Source organism: Dromaius novaehollandiae, chromosome 12, assembly GCF_036370855.1.
Source record: "Dromaius novaehollandiae isolate bDroNov1 chromosome 12, bDroNov1.hap1, whole genome shotgun sequence".
NCBI lineage: Eukaryota > Metazoa > Chordata > Aves > Casuariiformes > Dromaiidae > Dromaius > Dromaius novaehollandiae.
The window spans coordinates 18,976,561-18,995,195 of NC_088109.1; positions in this window are offsets into that span (position 1 = coordinate 18,976,561).

Here is an 18,635-nt window from a genome sequence, read left to right on the forward strand (position 1 = left end):
ATGACTAGGAAGAAAAGGTACTTTTTCACCACAGGAGTAAACAAGCACATGAAGATGAACTTTTCTCAAGGTGTGGGGAAACCGACAAAAGGCAAGACATTTATGGGAAACGTTCATTCCCTTTTTAATGGGAAAACAGCTCTCGAGCAAACAAACGAAGACCAAAATACTCCATGTGCAAGGAATCAAATCAGCTGCCAGTTCTCCCCTATAAAGATGATTTCCTGAACAGATGTGGTTAGGGCTGTGAGTTCCTTGATTTCCAAGAGAACCTCTCAGCCCAGCCTGGGAGTTCAGCATCGGGGTGTCAAGGTCCCTGAAACGCCACCTCAGATATTGAAGAGGTCCAATCTTGGTGTGTAAAAAAGCATATTTTCAATGAAAACACCCCACTTAGTCCTACGCTAGGAAGTTGCAGTGTACGGCCATTCACTGGGACACATCAGCCTGGAGGAAAATGGAAATAGAAATCAGGAGAGGAGCCACTAAGATAGCTGGCTGATGGACTACAAAGCCCCAGAGCAGTCAGAAAATCACCTGTAACATCATCTTCCTTAGATTTTTTTTCACAAAATTTAATGGATGCAATTTTTACTCCAGAGTATTTACATCATACACCCATTACTTTCATTGTACAGAAGTGTTATAAAACATTTTTTTAAATACAAGTGAACTGCATCCATTTGTCTTGTAGGTCAACTGGAGTCACTTCCAAAGGAAATTCTAAGCTCCTACATTACCAGAGCTTTTTTTTCTGCCAGGTGGAAGGATAGAAAAGAATCATTCTCTCTGAATAATATAAATAACTTTGCTACCTCTTCTTATAGCTAGTTGATTATAGCAGCTATTGAATGAAAAATTTTGCTGTTTAATCTGTCAGTTTTACACTAGAAACACCAGCAGAAAAGACAAAATGTCTAGAACTGCAACAGGATTTATGAGGCACTAAATATTTTTGTGAGTCAGGGCTGAAATGTAATTTTATATATACACATGTAGCAGTTTGCTATAGGACAAGATAGACAGACAGATAAACACACACATAAATATATATATATGTATACATACATATGTATATAACTACAGCTGGACCAAAAATGTCAAATTTCAATTTAGAAGTAAAATGCCCCTGAAAAAAGTGAGTTTTTCAAAATTTGAAAATATCACTAGAAATGTAGGAAAAGACAACCTGAGAGGTTTGCTACCCTTTTCCTTTATTGCTTTATCATTTATAGTAGGTTCTGGTAGGTCCAGCTGAGATTCTGGCCCAGTTCACCCAGTACTGTTGAAAAATTTGGTGGATAAGACAGCAATACTTTTTTCCATATAGGAAACAGAAGGAAAGGAATCGCTGAAGTTCATACAAGATCATTAGGACAAGAAGACAAAACACGGAATAGATAAGACAGAGCTAGCCTCTTGGGGTGGCCTAAGGCGGCACTGAGACCAAGGGATATAACCAGCTTGTGTTGGGTGAGATGCGGCCCGTGAAGCTGCCAGTGACTGCAGGTATTAAGCATGTGGTGCTTAATACCTTTTGCCTGAAAAGCTGAACTATAACCCTGGGAAACAGTACGTTCAGTTGCTGTGGATTCTGTTGCTTTCCACAGAGCATCTCCTGTTATTACTTTAATAACTGAGGAGGAAATCCTGTTAATCATAAGTTGCAAGGTTGTGTGAATTGACAGCTGTGATATCACAGCTGCTGATAGCTTTGCACAGGCCCAACAAGATGGGAGATAACGCACGTCCTTATTTTCAGTAGGGAATTAAATTGGCTGACTAATTTTCCTCCCCTCTCCTCCCCCACTCCAAGAATATCACATGTCTTTCTTCTCCTACCTATTACAACAAATGTATCACTCCTACAATCAGCCGCCAACATACAATTAAGAACATACAGGTGCAGAGCATTGATTGCCATCGCTTAAGGTAGCAAAGGGTTAAACCCAAAGAAAATGAACCAAACAAGAAGTCAGCCCTGAAAGAAAGGAAAACAAATAACTGAATTAAAACCTTCTCTACTATTGTGAACTCTGATAGTCTGACTTCTGACATTGAAAAAACAGTCCTGGCAGCCTGGGCTTGCTTGTAACATCAATAAACCTTTTTCTAGATAATTGTTCAAAGCACACAGTTTACATGACAATGAAAACGCTTGTATGGTTTGAAATTTCTTTTGGAACAAACTGCCTAAAATGGTCGATATTACAAAACATTAACAACCAAGTGCACCTCCATTACTGCACGTGAAGGTAACAGGTCATCTTGTGCAAAACAACCAAAGCCAGAGTATTTTCAACTCTTCACGATTTTAAACGACAGCCAGGGATTTTATATGTTCGCATCATTTATTGCCTCTGACATACACAGCTTCTTAGCCTGCTTTGGGTCACAAGTCAACAGAGCAATGCTGGATTACAGCAGATGAGAGGATTTGCGTCGTTCTCATTTGTATGTTATGTATAGCATTTACATAATATACGTAGCAAAACAGAGAGGGCCTCTATAGAAACAGAGGTGCTACCTCCTACTCCAGGGGAGCATGGGTTAACGGGGACAGACAGTAAGGCACCGGGCAGGGACAATGAGCAGGAAGAGGAGAGAAGGGACAGACGGGCTCCGTCCTGCGGCCACTGATGTGCAGAGTTGCAGACCCCGGGCCATACCTGAGAGACCTGGCAGCACCAGCAGCACTTCTGATTGACTTGTCATTCTTCATCTGAGCCCTGAAGGTTGCCATAGAGAAATAAAGGACTTTGTACAGTGAAAGGAAATTCCTCAGAGAAGGAGAAAAAATAAAATGTTTGTGAAAAGCCAAATCTTGGCCACCGTGGCCAAAATGGGAATTTTCCTGGAGGAAGGGAAGAAAAGGAAAACGAAACACAAAAAAGTTATGTCCCAAAGAAAGCAAATGAAACATCTGCTCTCAGGGGTGACAGCGGGGCTGGCAATCCAAGTGAGCAGCATGGGAGATATGGGAGTAGTCTCTGCTGCAGGCAGATAAGCTCAGCATCCCAGCAAAAAAACGAGGCCACCCCTGAGACTGTTGGACAAGTCAGGTTTGTTGCTGCTGGCTCCCTGGACTCTCATCTTGAAGAACAACTTTTAAATACGGTATAGAGGGCTGAGGTGGGGAGGGAATCTTGTGCTCTGTTTAAGCTAGCATTTTTTACCTTCTGTTTAAGCAGAGCCTGTTGGGGCTGCTGACAGCTACCAGGAATTTCAGGGCAGCACTTTATCACCCCAGGCAAATGAGCCAGAGCAACCCCCACCGTGCTGCACACACAGCATCAGCACAGTGAGGTTACTTTGGTGGGATCTCATGAGTCTCGGTAGCCTGGTACTGCCTACGTTGACATGGAGTCTCTGGAGAGAAAAGGTTTCATTTTAATTAGTTGAGGTCCAACCTTGCAGAAGCTTCATGGGCCCAGCTGTCTATAATACTCCAAGATTAACAGTGAAATAAGAAGAGACTTAGCCTGGAAAATGTTCCAACTCAGGCAAAAATTATCTTTTTTCTCCCTCTCATTTTTAGCAAATACAGTGAAGATAGGTATTATAGGTACAACTTTGCCCAGAAGCATTAGCTATTACTCACCTCATTATAATCAGTCATCTAAGATACCATTTTTCTAAAGACCTCAGATAGCTCCATTTGCATGTAACACTAGAGTCTTAAAGGAGATCTCGGCGCAATAAAATGGGCTCCGGGGTTTCAGGGAACCCAACAGAAAAGGCATGGTGAACCCATAGGGAACAGCTGGCAGTTCAAATGAAATGTAGGCTGCCTATCTCAGTTTTCCCTTCTGTAATTAGGGATAAAGGACACCAGCCTCTTTTGCTAAATGCTTCAAGATCTACACAGTTAAAACCCAACATGCAGCATATTGTTTTCACTCTTGATGTACCGCTTCAGACTCCTGTCTTTGAGAACAACCAAGTTCTGACAGCATTACCATGGGGTGAGCTGGTCCCTCACCTTCAGGCCCACTCGTAGGAGGGTTGTTTTATGAGTGGTGCGTGATGGGCTGAGAAGTCTCATGGAGCGAGTGGTCCCCTCCCCTCCCATGGACACGGCTCGTGGTAGTGTCGCTCCTCCGTCAGAGAGCCACCTGGATCCAGACCTTCCATAATACACACTGCCCCTCCAAAAGAAAGCATATACCTCAGTCTCAGAGTTGTTATGGGATACTAGCTGCTTGCTGGGAAAAAAAAAAAAAAAGAAAAAAAAAAGAGGCAATATATATAGGATGAGTAACAACCTGGAGTCAAAAAGCAGCCGTGAAATGATCTGCTCCCTTGGTGGCCAATTCACAATGCAACTCCACAGCCTCCATCTTCACAACAGTGAAGCACAGCTACCAGAGATAAAGGCATAAGATATTATACCCTGAACTAAAGGAAAACAACACTCTAGCCATGGGGTGGAGGGGGGCCTTGTAACATCTTTTTGTTAGGAGAGGGGGGAACTTACCATGCGCATGGGACAGTAAGTTATATATTCACGGGCTAACACCCAGTTCTGTCCTACTGTGAGTGCTCCTGTGACACAGAGACTTGGACCTTGACTTCCACCTAGGGCTGAATTTGCCTTTGTGAATGTATTTGAAGATGACCTGACTTATAGTTGTTCCTGTGGGATCAGCCAGCTGCTGGCTAGCAGTCCACCCGATCTCTAGGAAGTGTCCCTACGGTTAGAAGCAGGTTCCTTTGGTGGACGTTTCCCACACGTCAGAGGAGTGCACACGCTTACCTACCTCACAGCAATTCTTGAAGCAGGTTCTAAGATTTTTGTCTCTGCCCTTGCAAATCAAGGTTTTATGATTAGTTGAAAGATAGAATGAGGCTCTGAGGAAGGGAAGAAATTAATCTTATCAATTATTTGAATAGGGTGGAACACAATGACATCAGCAGCTAATGAAGTAAATCGAAATTAATCCACTGCCTAGCAAATCTTTTACAAAGGGGAAAACATCTGGCGTTCAACAGTTAGACCAATCAAGTCTCCAATTAATCTCTGCAAAGTAGCATGCCTCCCAATTGTTCTGTGTGGGACCATTTCTTCAATCCTGACCACCGGTATAGAAAATAGCTTGTTGAATGAGCCGCTGCAGAAATCTTCTTGTCATGAAGAACTCATTAGGTCAGCAATAAAGTGATTTATCAAAGACTTGGATTGCGGCCATCAGCTTCACTTGTACAACAGACTCAGTTGCAATGCTTCAAGCAAAGGCTTACAAATTACCATTATAATCTTGTAAGTATGCCTCATCTACACCAGCCAGTTCCTGACCACTGAAGACTGAGAAATACAATCCATCCTGACCTCTATTATATGCTGTCAGCCATCCAGATGTGATTCAATGAGTTAAGCAGATATTAATATTTCTGAACGGTGATGAAAGAGAATTTATATTCTGGAAGAGATGCTGGAAGCAATGTAAGATTGCTTTATGTAATCTTAACTTCTTCTGAGCCAGTCGTTACAAGCTTGCTTTGCTTGATCACACAAGCCCTTTTGCAGGCTGCACTGCGCACTTTGCAGGGGTGGATGGTCTATCAACGTATATCAGTGATCAGCTCGGCCTCACACAGCAGCTGACCTAATATAATTCAGCGTGTGTCTGATGGCATTTTTCAAGTCCCCTCAGGTTGAAAACTACCTTTTCCAAGTCCATCAGAGCTGTATGTCTGCACTAATCCTGTTCTCCCTGGGTGTCTGAGCAAGGAGAGTAGAGAGAAAAAAGTGAGGAGAGAGAGGGGAGGATTTCACTGAATAAGTTGGAAAACTAAGTTTCCATGGTCTGGAACACAGGGTCAAGTTCATCAGCTTTTTCAGCCCATTACATGTACAACTCATATTTTTCCTTGCAAAACAGACTTAATTTTCTTAATGAAGCCACTTTTCAGGCAAGAAGAAAACCCATTGCTATGCACAGCTTCAGGAACAAGCCCATCTGACTCAAATACATGCCTACACATACACACTGTATTTAATTTTCCATCTTCTGCTCTGCTTCTGATCCTTTCCCACTATTAGTTGAGTTTTGCTGTCTCTCCTCATTCCCCTTTTCTCTTTTCCACCAGTTTTTCCCCATTGGATTTTTTTTTCCTTTTTTGCCCTTCCACCAACATGCTCCTTTCCCTCAGGACATGAACTCAGTTACATCAGCATTGAACTTTCAAACCCATAATGTTCAAGTGGATTCAAAATTAGTCAAAACAAGCTCATCCATCAATAGCTTTTAATGTCAAGAGCTCTGAGGGCAGGGGTGGGGGTGGCAAGGAGGGCCACAGTGCATATTCAGAGAACAATGAAAATGTTGTCAAAGAGCAATTAAGTGTGCTCCTGTGACAGGTTGGCACTGCAGTTTTCCTAAGGTGAGAGAAGTCATAAAACATTTACAGCTCATCCAGCACCAGCAACATAAAGTACCTTCTATATACAGCACGCATTTCCTTGGCAATCAGCGAAGACCCAAACCTGCCTTGTGCCAACTGGTAATTGCATTTTTCAATAACATTAATCACCTTTTATCGTAACTTTTCAATTTGCTGAGTCAAATGTCATATTCTCTATTGCTATGCAGCCCTCTTTGTTGCTCTCTGAGCATTAATTAAGTGGACAGATGGAATTTGTTATCATTTATTTGAGCCACAAAATGTAAACATAAATAAAGGAACTTTCTTTCTGATATTAGTCGAAAATGATTTGTGACTGTCCAAACATCCATAAGAAATATGATAAGAACACTATTTTTAAGAGTTTAATCAGAGTCAAAACCCCATTCTAGGCAGAAGAACATGTGCGCCTTTCTTATTCATGACTATTAAAGTTATAGCCACGTACATTGGATATAGTACTTCAATGTTCAATTCTGGCAGGATTCAGCTGCTGAAATCCTAGCTGGTAGAAAAGTCAGGGGCTGAATTCTAAGAGGCGATGAATTGAAAGAAAACTGCTGAAGAGGCTGCTTATCAAACAGCATGTATTTCCACTAAGACCTGAGCACACTGGGTAAGATTCCCATAAGGTGAAGAATATGGCTTTAAGCTAGACGTAAAAATGGAAAGAGAAAACAGCATAAAGATTTTAATATCTGAAGACTAACGAGTGAGCTAATGCTCCCTGCATAGCTGAAGGGATGAGTATGTTACTGACTGAGCAGAGTGAATTTTTGGACAATATGGGAAATCAAAGAGATGTCAGAGAGCTGGACAGCCAACATTGTTCTGCAACCTCTCCTTTCCAAATGAGAGGAGTGAAGCAGAGATTTAACAGTAGAGAAGTGTTCGTGCCTTCAGTGCTGGGAAAAATCCTTTCGTGTAAAGGTCTGTGGACAAAACACACCAAATGAAAGACTATGATCCAATTCCTGAGTGCAGTGCCTATCTGTGCCAGTACAGCCACCTTTACTCTCCTGATTAGGCTAAAGACCCCCCCAGAGGAGAGAAAGCTGCAAACTGACTGCTCCTCACCACCCTCTGGAGAGAGAAAGACAGTCACAGATAGAGGGCAGGAATGTAGCAGTTGATCTTGCCTGGTGAACAATGCAAGGCAGATAAAGCAAAAGGTATTTTTGCACATTAGTGGAAGAGGGTACCAAACCCTAAGCCTGCTGGATCCATGGTTTGGTACTCCGTCAGCCCATGATATATCAACAGAGTTGGGCTATAACCAACACCCCCAAGTGCTCAAAGTGAAAGGAAAACCTCTTATTAATGCCTTTCCAGGGTGAAAGCCAAGGAAACAACTTTGGCTTCATTTCACTGTGGCACAAGAGTTACAAGATGCCAGAGAAATCACGCAAATGTCTCTGGTGGAGCTAGGACTAGAAGCTACAGCTCCTGAGTCCTGCTTCAATGGCGCAAGCACAAGTGCTCTCCTCCCCTTCTGATGCCCAGCCCTAAGCATTCATCCACACACCAAAGCTAGGGACAGGCCATTTCCTTTTACCTGCCCTTCTAATCTTCTCTCTAGCTCTTCTGCAAATACTGATTAAGTCTGTGCTGTTCTCATATGGTTGCTGTGTCCTTCCAACAGCTTGCTGTGGGAAATTTCCAAATTGCTTTATTAAACTATCTCCTATACATTTACCTACTAGAAACTTAATAAAGATATGAAATTAAAAACACACTACCTTTATCTGCAATTATCTCATTATAGAAGCAGGCAAGTGCTGCAGAGGCAGTCATCATATTTTTACAGCATGGTTACTTTAGATAAAAGTTACAGAGAGGCAAGTTTCCTATCTGTGGAGAGATAAAGAGGATCCTTTCAAGCTTTGGCCAGTTTGTGACAGGAGGCCAAATGGAGGTATGCGTAGGCTGAAGTCAGAGTTTCCAGGTGACCTGGTTTTGTCTCCAGGAAGCTGGTCTTTTCCCTTATCATTGCTGCCTTTGTCACCTGTAGAAGATTATTGAATAGGTGTTTTGCGTTTTTGGTCTCTCAGCCAAGATTCATCTTCTTCCAAGACAAGCAGACAACCAGATGAAATGAAAGGGCATCTGCTGGTCTCACCTCTTCATGGAGCACTTGTCTACATTCTCTCCCCTCTCCAGATGGTAGGAGTAAAAAGCAGCTTTTATCTTGTAATTCAGATGAGAAATGTACCCATATCACACTTCTTAACTGCAGCTGATAGATCAGTTTTGGGATGGCAGAGGGAAATACAGGAGAGGCAGACTGAAAAGAAGAGCTCAGACTCTAGATTTCCATTAGCTAGGCAGATGAGTACAGTGAGCAATCAATTAAGAACTATTCACTCCATTATCCCTCAGCTAAAGGAGGACATGAAGCCATTTAGGCCAAAAATCAGTCCTAAAACTCTTTCTATATTCATATTGCAAGCCATTGATTTCCCATACCAGAGTGGAGTTTTCTGGGCACCAAGCTGCAAGGGAGCGAGACTGGAAGCTCTGGCTGCTGTGAGGGCTTCCTGGGGCTTCCTGGTTCTCTTGCAGAGCTGGGGTACGATGTTCATAGCCTCTGGCTCTGCTCTTCCTCCTAGGCCTTACTGAGGTGTACAGGATCCTCTGAAGCAAACAGAGCAAGAAGCACTTCTTGCTTGGGCTTCCAGGCTCATTTTTGTTTCAGAAGTATCAAACCATTTGAATTTCTACCGGATATCGTGATGTTCTTGCCCTTCCCACCCATGTAAAATTGGAATTTTACATTGCAAAATAGGGCAAAATATTTATTACAGCCCTTCCATAGAACAGAAGTCCCACTTCTGATCACGTCTCCCATTAAAGGCCTCATCCAAAGGAGAGATGTCCTTGAACATCCTGTCTTCCTTAATGAGTACAGAGCTTTCCCCCATCTGCTATCGAGGCATACACACGAGCCCAAGCCCGTGTCAACATGTTCCCAGCCTCCTTTCGCAATATGGAAATGACAGCGGTTGCTGCATACGAAGCTGAAATCAAATGAATAAATGAATGTCAACAGACTGCGGGTGGAAGCACAGAGGTTACATAACAGAGCAAATACAAGCACACAGATGCAGACACACCAAACTGGGTGCTGAGTGGATTGTCAGGGCTTGTTTCTGAGGGATGCACCTAGTCATTTCACAAGCACAGCTGTCAGCCAATGAATTATTCCCAGTAAATTAAGAAACAAAAAGTCCTCTACCCATCCAGTGCAGGCAACTTGGAGGGTATATTTTGTGACATCTCTAGGTAAATCTCATGGTGAATTATGGCATGGTTCCTTTTCCCTGCAGGAACAAAGTCTGGAGATATCCTACAAAATCCTTACTACGTCAGTGTCACTAACACTCTCCAAAAATGATTACCAGCTGCACATTTGGCATTAATGCCACACCAAAGGCATAACTACGTGGATGAGGACAGACAAACATAAGCTCTTCTACCCAAGCTCTGACCCAGCTGGATGCAAACTATTGCCATTCTAGAAACAGAAAGCCATGTTAGCAAAAAGTTACTTTTTAAGAATCAAGGCCAAATTTTTGCTGCTATATGGCTTTCTGCATTCCACTGCTTGCTCCTACCTATTTCTGTTTCAGAGGTCTTTCTTGCCTGCAAGCCTTTCAGCATTCTTTTATCTTCTTCACTTACAGCAGAAGAGGAGATCTATACAAACCGATAGTTACTTTAACAAACATGGCAACAGCTTCTTAAATAAGCAGCACACTTGTGTGCTTCGTTGCCTCAAACAGAAGCACTACTTCAGCTTCTTTGTGCCTCTTCCCCTCCAAAACTGCAGCAGCAGCAAAGCAATCAACAAAAGAGTGAAGCAATACCACATACAGCAGACCTGTTTCTTTCCGAACAAACACACAAATAACCTCCAGTTCGAGAAGGAAGAATGTGCAAACACTTAGAAGTTAATTCCCAAACCCGGCAAGACAAAGGCAGAGTTAAGAGACTCAAAACACCTGAGCAAGCAAAACAGTCTCTTATCCCTCACTAAAGCAAACACAAAGACGAATTGTATTCACTTTTCAGCCTGGCAAGCCAGTCATAATATATCACCTGCCATAGCGAGGATGATTGTTTGTGGGCTCTCCACCTCAGCCTGATATGCACTTGGCAGATTCATAACTCTTTCAAGCTCTCCAAGACAAACACGCAGCTGCCTGATAGAGAATTTCAATTAAAATGCTCCTGGAAGCATCGACCCCCGCAAGCCGGTCCCCCATGCCTGATACACAAGCTATTCAAACCCCAGGAAAACGGTTTTGCAGGTCTGGTCCAAAATGGTCTGTGGTTCCTTGTGCTCTTGGCAGTCTCCTTCCCTCTGTGAGGATGGGAAGGAGCACCAGTCCATGGGAGCCATGACCACCTGTAACGTCCTCCAACGCTCCCACCTGCAGGCCCGGGAGGACTGGGTGTTAGCTCTAGCCAGCAGCACGTGCAGTGGGGTGACCGAAGGTCTCGCTGCATCCTGACCTGTCCAGCGCTTTTGGCAGATCAGCTGTCTTCCTCCACTCTAAGCCAGGAGCTCTGGAGCTTGCTGCTCACTCCCCATGTCCGAAACCCACGCTTAGCAATCCACGCAAGGGCTAAACTGCCGCAAATGGCACATATCACTGGGACCCCCCCCCACCCCGTCACCTGTAGGAGTCGAGCAGCAGGCTGGAAAAGCCATCTCCTCCTCACCCCTAGGCCACAGGGCACGTACTTGGGCAAGCAGCCCATCACCAGAGACTGACACTGTGGGAAAGGCACCCTGTGGTCTAGAGCTGCTGCTTGTAGCCACAGCTAGAGACGGCCAAGAACTGAGGCACGTGGGACTCCCGTATTCAGGGAAAGGCAAATGAGTTGATAGAGTCAAATCTTCAACCAAGCAACCCACTTCTAGGTGGTGGAAAAAAACCACAGCCTATGACTGTGTTTAGCATGCAGGAAATCTGAGAGGAAGAGGGACCTGCATACGCACATGCACACATACAAAATAAAATGTAGGTGTCTTGTTTCTGAGACAGACACCAGTGCATGCAGGAGCGAGGGTCTTTTCAGAACTGTCACTTCTACTGCTGCCAAATACATCTGCCCTTGTTTAAAAGGCGGGGGATGAGCAAATCTCCTACAGTCTCTGTGCTGGCCGTCACACCGGGCCTGAGATGAACCACACATTGCAGCTTGGTAGAGACAAACCGAGTTTTGCCTCCTCAGCTTTCAGACAGTCGTTGCTTGGCTTGTGACTGGCAAGTTTCTAGGAGCTCAGCTCATGCCTGGCTGCTCTGCAAGGCACTGATTCAGTGAGCTGTGATGGCTTCCCCACCAGCCTCAGCTGTGAGTCAGTGCCACCTTCACCAGCCTCCTCTCCTTGCTCCAGTTTACCCAGCTAATGGACTTGCTGAAGGGCTGTAGCTGGCACAGGTCTCCCAGCATGTTGCCCACATGGTGTCTGCAGGGTCAAACTCCCCACCGTACCAGAGGCTCAGTAAGAGACTCCATCCAGCATGGCTAGACAGATCAGGGGCTCAGCACCACAGAGCCCATTTCAACAACATACAGCCCATCACGGATGGTTCGAGTATCCCAAGTGAAATATTTTGCCTTTCATAAAGGATAATAGCTTCCACAGCCTGTGAAGCATGGCAGATGTATTCCTGCATCCTTTACACAACAGTATTGACTGATATACTGCCTCCATTTCACTGCTCGACTCGGCCAAAATCAAGAGAGACGCCCGTATCACTCTCATCTCATCTGTTTACTTCCTCCTCCTCCCTCCATCCTACTATTATAAAGATATTATGGAAATGCACCATTTAGTCCTGGGTGATAGGATTAAAAACAAACCAGAGTCTTCACACTGTTTAATTTTAGGTCCCCAAGCTCAGAGTTTAACACAAACACTGGGGAGAAATAAATCCTCCAGATGGTGAATATAGCAACCTCGTTTAGGTGCTGCTTTTTCCACCTCACCAGTCTCCTAACCGACGTGCCTGCAGTGAGGCAGTGTGCATACTCCTCCCTTTGAAAACAAAATCTCCATTTGTTAACCGCCAGAGAAAGGACAAAGAGAAAAGGGAAAACCCTGTCAAAATAATAATAATAAAAAAGAGCAGGTGCATTCTTACTAGCATGGTACCCAGAGTGTGTATGCTTTCCAAGCTTCTCTTACAACAAACAGAAATCAAGGGGTGCTTTGGCTTGGGGAGTTTCTCAGAGGCACACTGGGAGGTGGTCCCCTTCTCTATTGACTTCTGAATAAAAACAGAAATCTCTCACCTTGTCAATATTGACCCTGAGTTGTTAAAGATCCATTTGTCAATGCTAATATATTGCCACAGTGTCAGCATATTAGGATTTACATTTCCCTGTAAAGAAGGGTTCATTTCATAAATCCAAGGAGTTTTAGTTGTCAGTCTTTGGCCTGTCCTTTAAACTCTATTGTAGTATAAAAAAGCTGTAATTGGTGGCCGGGAGCAATGTGCCACACAACGCAGGTCATAACCCAGGGCAGCTTTCCACACGGTGCTGCCGGTCGAGAGATGGACCAGTAATGTGGCGTGATGAGAAGCTGGGGAGCAATCAATGACACACGGACGGCTCCCATCTAGCAGCCAGACCAGTCCTGATCCCCCCTGCAAAGCCTCCACGCTGGGGCTCTCCAGTCCACAGGTCCCACAGGAATTGGGCTGCCCTCGTTTGGTGGCAGCCACCCTGAGGCAGACCATTTCCGCGGTGATGCTGAACCACGCTGCCCCTCTACCCAACTAATGGAAGTGAGACCTGGATGAGGAATTGCAACCTCTGTAGCATAAAGTCTAATGCTAAAGGAATTGCAACCTCTGTAGCATAAAGTCTAATGCTAACACACGGTCATGAAGCCGCTGGCTTGGCCTTTGGTCCTCTGTGAGCAATGTTCTGGCCCAGATTAAAAATGCCACTAAGCTGTGGCAAGCATGAGCATGGTCCTGTGCACATTATTGTCCAGGGAAGGATACCTGCTCCGTTTTCTCTTCAGTAAGGGCAGATGGATGTCTGACAAGCTATTGTTTCTATTCGTACAAGCAGACTTTAAATTTACCCAGCGCAAGTGTCCCTGCCCACCCATCTTGTCCCCTCACATCTGCATGTGTCCAGCAGAAAGCCTTTGGCTGCATGAAAAGCTCTTTGTCCAAAGCCGTGAACTCTGCTGCCATCCAGGATTCCTGTCTTTAGGATGAATATTGTTTACACAAAACAGTCCTTACTGGCAATGCCTCCAAGATTGCGCTCCTGCTTGTTCTCGCAGTGCCCGCAGGTGCCTGGCACGTGTCTCCTCCATCCCTTCCCCCTTATTACCCTACTGCCTGCATAGAGTCATTCGGATTTACACCACGGTCTGCAAGAGACAGATCAGGCTCTCGGCCTCCACTGGATATCTCATACCACCCCTGCAAATTGACAGCAGACAGAGAGCCCGCTCCAGGCGAATGTCACAGCCACAGCTTCAGCACATGGCTGGTAGAGTCTGACCTAGTTTTAACCCTGCTAAATATTCAAAGAAAGAAAATGAGAGTGCGTGGGGAAAAGCAGCCCAGGGTTTTCTTCGTTTCCTTGGTGCTTCTCTGCTGCTTTAACATTCATGCTACACTGAAACATTTCCACTGCTAGGTCCTTTTGGAGGGTTACGAGATAGGAAAAACACCATAACATCTTATGGAAGTTTTTGTTTGTATGTTTTGTGTGTGTACAAGCTTATAGGAAGGTGGAATTTTTGAAAGCTTAATATTTTAACAAAATACAAGAAAATTCAAGATTTTTTTGCTAGCTTTTGGGAAGAAATCTCTCTCCAGCTGTTTTAGCAGTCTTTCTGTTCTTACCTTAGTCATGGAGAACTAAATACTACACTGACTATCATTCTGACAGGCCTTTTTTGTTTTGTTTTTAAGGAAAAGGATATTTGCGCACTTGGCTTTATCTGTATTTCTACATATTCCTTTCCTTTAGCATTTCTGGTTCACTTCCACCAAAGAAAACACTCTAACTTCAGCTTCTCCTCCTAATTTTTTTTTTTTTTAGACCATAACTACTTCATTTTAGAACATAACTACTTCACTGCTATGGAAACACTATTTTATTTGAATCATCTTCATGGCTCTGTATACCTGGATTTTGACACCTTCATTTCAATACAAAATTGTGCTCACCAAGAGCAGAAAGTGCTCTATCAAGGGTACGTGCTGCACAGCACTCTGGTCTGCTTCATACAGCATTTGTTTTGAGCCTCTCTCAATCAGGATATGGTGAACACTGGAAGGGTTAATCCGTTCTTGAGTCTGAGTACCCATCTGAGATTGAGCTATCAAGTATGATGGCAGGACTGGGAATATTGCCCAGCATAGGGACCGGCAGAATTTGTGACAAAAAGAAATAGAAACCCACTAAATATTTGCTATGGGCCATTGTGAGAGAGGGGGGATGCTCATCTCATCCAACACCCCCAGCTGAGCAGCTATTCCCAGTGTAGATCAGACGTTCACCTTGGAGAATGTGATAGAGGTGCTCATTTAGAGCATTGCCATGCCTTACAGCAGAGCAAGCGAAGAAACGTGGGAAAGACTCCACGAAGAGGAACTTCATGGAGAGGGAGAGGCTGATAACGGGATGCAAAGGAAAAAACAGGTTTCGAATGTGCATATGGTGCACAAAAGGAATTACTACTTGGTAGCACATGCAGAACAAGTCTCAGCCATAGAGATCCTTGTTGGAGTAGTTGACAAAAGAGCCAAGGACAGTAAAATCCTGAAAACAATCAGCAGACCACAACTTCTGCTGTTTCTGGCACAGGGAGAGATGATGCTGGCCGTTACTACTCCTATGAACACTCCTGGCCTCACTCAGAAAGGCTCTTCATTAAATGACTATGTCTCCCTGACTTCAACAGAGCTCAGGCACATGCTGTTGTACTTTCCTGACCAAGGCTTTTTTCTGAATCAGGGTCTCTGTGATTACAGTTAATTGATTATTTGAAAAGCATGTTCAACTGGGCTCCAAGCAAGCAAACTAAATACAATTAATGCAGGCTTGGCAGGACCCCATGCAAACAAAAGTTGTTCTGTTTTTATGCAAAATTGGAAAAACAGTTTTTGCTAATAATCTAATGCATGAAATCTGGTGATGCAGCTTCTCACCGCTTTCCTCTGTTTTCCATTTTGCTACAAAATTGTTGATACAATGCTGTTGTGATAAATGAAGCCCCAAATCTTTCAACATCTTAACACAAGGCTTTGCAGGAACCAGAAACTGAGAAAGAGTGAATTACTATGGCTTGCAGTAAAAGTTGGTAAAGACAAAGGGCATGCTGAAAATAAAGGAATCAACTGAATGCCACTTTATCAGAAGAGATACAGTAAGACAATGATATAAATCATGAGGCGTTAGAAGCTATGGGAGACTTCAAGCAGGAAGGCAAACTAGACAATACAAAACAGAAAAAATGTATGTATAAAAACATATCAAAAACAGAAACTCATTTTGGACAGAAGGGAAAATGAGCAGACATCCACTTTTTATGAACCTCACAAGAGCAATCTACTTGTATCTTTACTCAGTATTTTGAACTGTACATTAGTTATGAAATTCACTTGACTTTTCCCTCCAAACAGCTATCATTATGGATCATTTTTCACAATGAAACAGTGATTAAAACAAGTCTAAACCTGAAGTCAGTGTATATCTATTTTTGGCCTACTGAAGCAGAGCACATCCTTTTTACAGAAGAATTTTTGAGGCAAAAAGCATGAGACTGCAGAGCTGTAACACAGATGTCAGTAACAGAACAAGTATTTTGGAAATGTCACAAAGCTACATCAGAAGAAGAATCTATCTTTATTAAATCATAATTGGAAGAAGGAGAGTCAGGCTGATGAATGAAATCCTTAGTAAGCAGAAGGAGATGAATTTTTGCAATACATCATAAGCAATGCAATAGCAAAAGCAATGGTCATATATTGGTCACATACAGAGATTAATCTCCAAGACATGTAGCATTTCAAGGTAAGATATTTGAGTCCATACAATTTCATAGGGGATGGCAGGGTCTACCTTTCAGCAAAAGGAAGCAGTCCTCCTTACTTGGAGGTCTTTGTGAAGGAAAAACCACCTGGCCTCCTGCCCATTCTGGCTCTGGGAAGCCCCGGGTATGGCACACATGCTTCAGGGACATCATGAAGAACGGGGTGCTCATCAGTTATGATCATGGCCTGCTGGAGTAACAGAGGCGCAGTCACCTCTGAACCCAGACACTGCAGCCTCAGGGCAGCAGCTGGAACACACCGGCTGATGGGACAACGATAGTGCCTAGCAAGTAAGTGTTCACTCATGCAGGCTCATTCCAGGCTCTTGACACAAGTGCTAGATACTCCAACATGTGCGTGTGCTGTCACGGCAAGCAGTTTGGAACTGTTTAGAGCTTGCATATTTTTGCATTGTTACTGCCCAATAAAGCTGAAGACTTTCAGACCAAACTCTCCCAAAGGCATGAGGAACCTCAGTGCTAGTGAACTTTCAAGTCCGCTTAACTGGGCAGGAAAAGGAGAAACTGTCTGGGCCAGTGTGTGCCACACAGGTTAGGAAGCTGCAGTTAGCGGTTCCTAGCTGCTGGATTCCAGCAGTTTCTTTTATTCAGAAACAAACCTTTTTCAGGGTAGTAAATCTTGTATAAGCGATACTTTCCAAGGACTACCGAGGAACTGGTTTACATATTTTTCTGAGGTTCCAGGAAGAAGATTTTTTCTGACATCACCAGCATTTTGCCTAGAAATACCTGTGTCAACAAGTTATCCTTTCAAACACAGAAGGGACTAAAGAAGGAAAACAGATGTCTGATGCATCCTCAACTATGTAGTCACATCAGAAGGAAAATAAGAAAGCATGACAAGAAACATATGCCATGTATTTTGTTATGGTCTTTTCTTTCCGCTGCTGGGTAGAGTTATTAATATTACGCTAACGATGTGCACTGGGATCATTTTTAAGCATCTTCTAAGCATTCAGTAAATCATTTGATAGAAAAGTGAATTCAGTATGCTGTGACCAGTGACTATGAGACCAGCCACACAAACTTCAAGATTTTCAGCTTTTATGTCACATCTAGAAACCTATGGGATGCAACATTTTGGTACACCTTCTGAGAGTGATTCTCAGCTTTATCGGGGTTTACAGGACACCCTCCCCTCAGATCTCCACACCTTTGGTTTGGGACCTCCATTTCCACGGAGGCATAGGAACAGGACACGCTGATCATGTCTGGTGGCTCTGTTCTACAGCAGAAGAAATTGCCTAGTGTTCTTGGAAGTTAGCCCCATGTTACACAACTGCAGTTCAAAGGTTAGAAAGACAAGGACTTTGCCAGCAGACTTGACACTTCAAAGCAATGGCAACAATTGTTGGATCAAATAGAGAGGAAAGAAGCTGCCTGTGGGTCTCCAAAGCAAACTTGAGTCTCAGAAGCAAAAACAGGATCCAGAAGAATCTTGCTGAGAAACAATGAACAAAATCTGCTCATTTATGTGGAACAAAAGTCTGAGTCCTCAAGAAACTCTCCAAGTTGCTTCCACATCCAATCAATATTTTCTCTAGCACATATGGAATGATCTTCTGCCAACTCACTCCCCCAGACATTCCTATTTCTGACTATCCTTAAAAAGAAGCAAGATAGCCAATTCAAAGAATCTCATTCATACTTAGAGGAATCACCAGGTTTGGAGGAACAGTTTCACCATCTCCTCGCTCAAGAAATTACTGTAGATAAGCTCAGCCATAGATACATCCAGACACATGCTCTTAGCTCCCAGCAAATATGACTTATGCTCAGCCTTCAATGACAGACAGAAAATCTTAAGATTGAAATTTATGACAAGTGCAAAGGAAAGAGAAAGGAAATTGAAAACTGGTCATAAATGATGTGGGGGTGGAGATGAAGCCTCTTCTGTGAAAGCCAGGGAAGTAAGGTGGCATTCCCACTCCATACAAGCCCAACTCCTTCTTAGAGTAAACATCAGCCAACAGAGCTACTGCAAGTCTCATCAGCTTAGGAATGGACTCGTTAACTTTGGCTCAGAGGCACTATGCCAGCCATTTGGACTTGCTTAAATATGACCAAAGAAAACATTCAGTTTCCCTGCGGACCATTTTCTGCTTTTCTCTCCCTCCTGCTGTAGCAA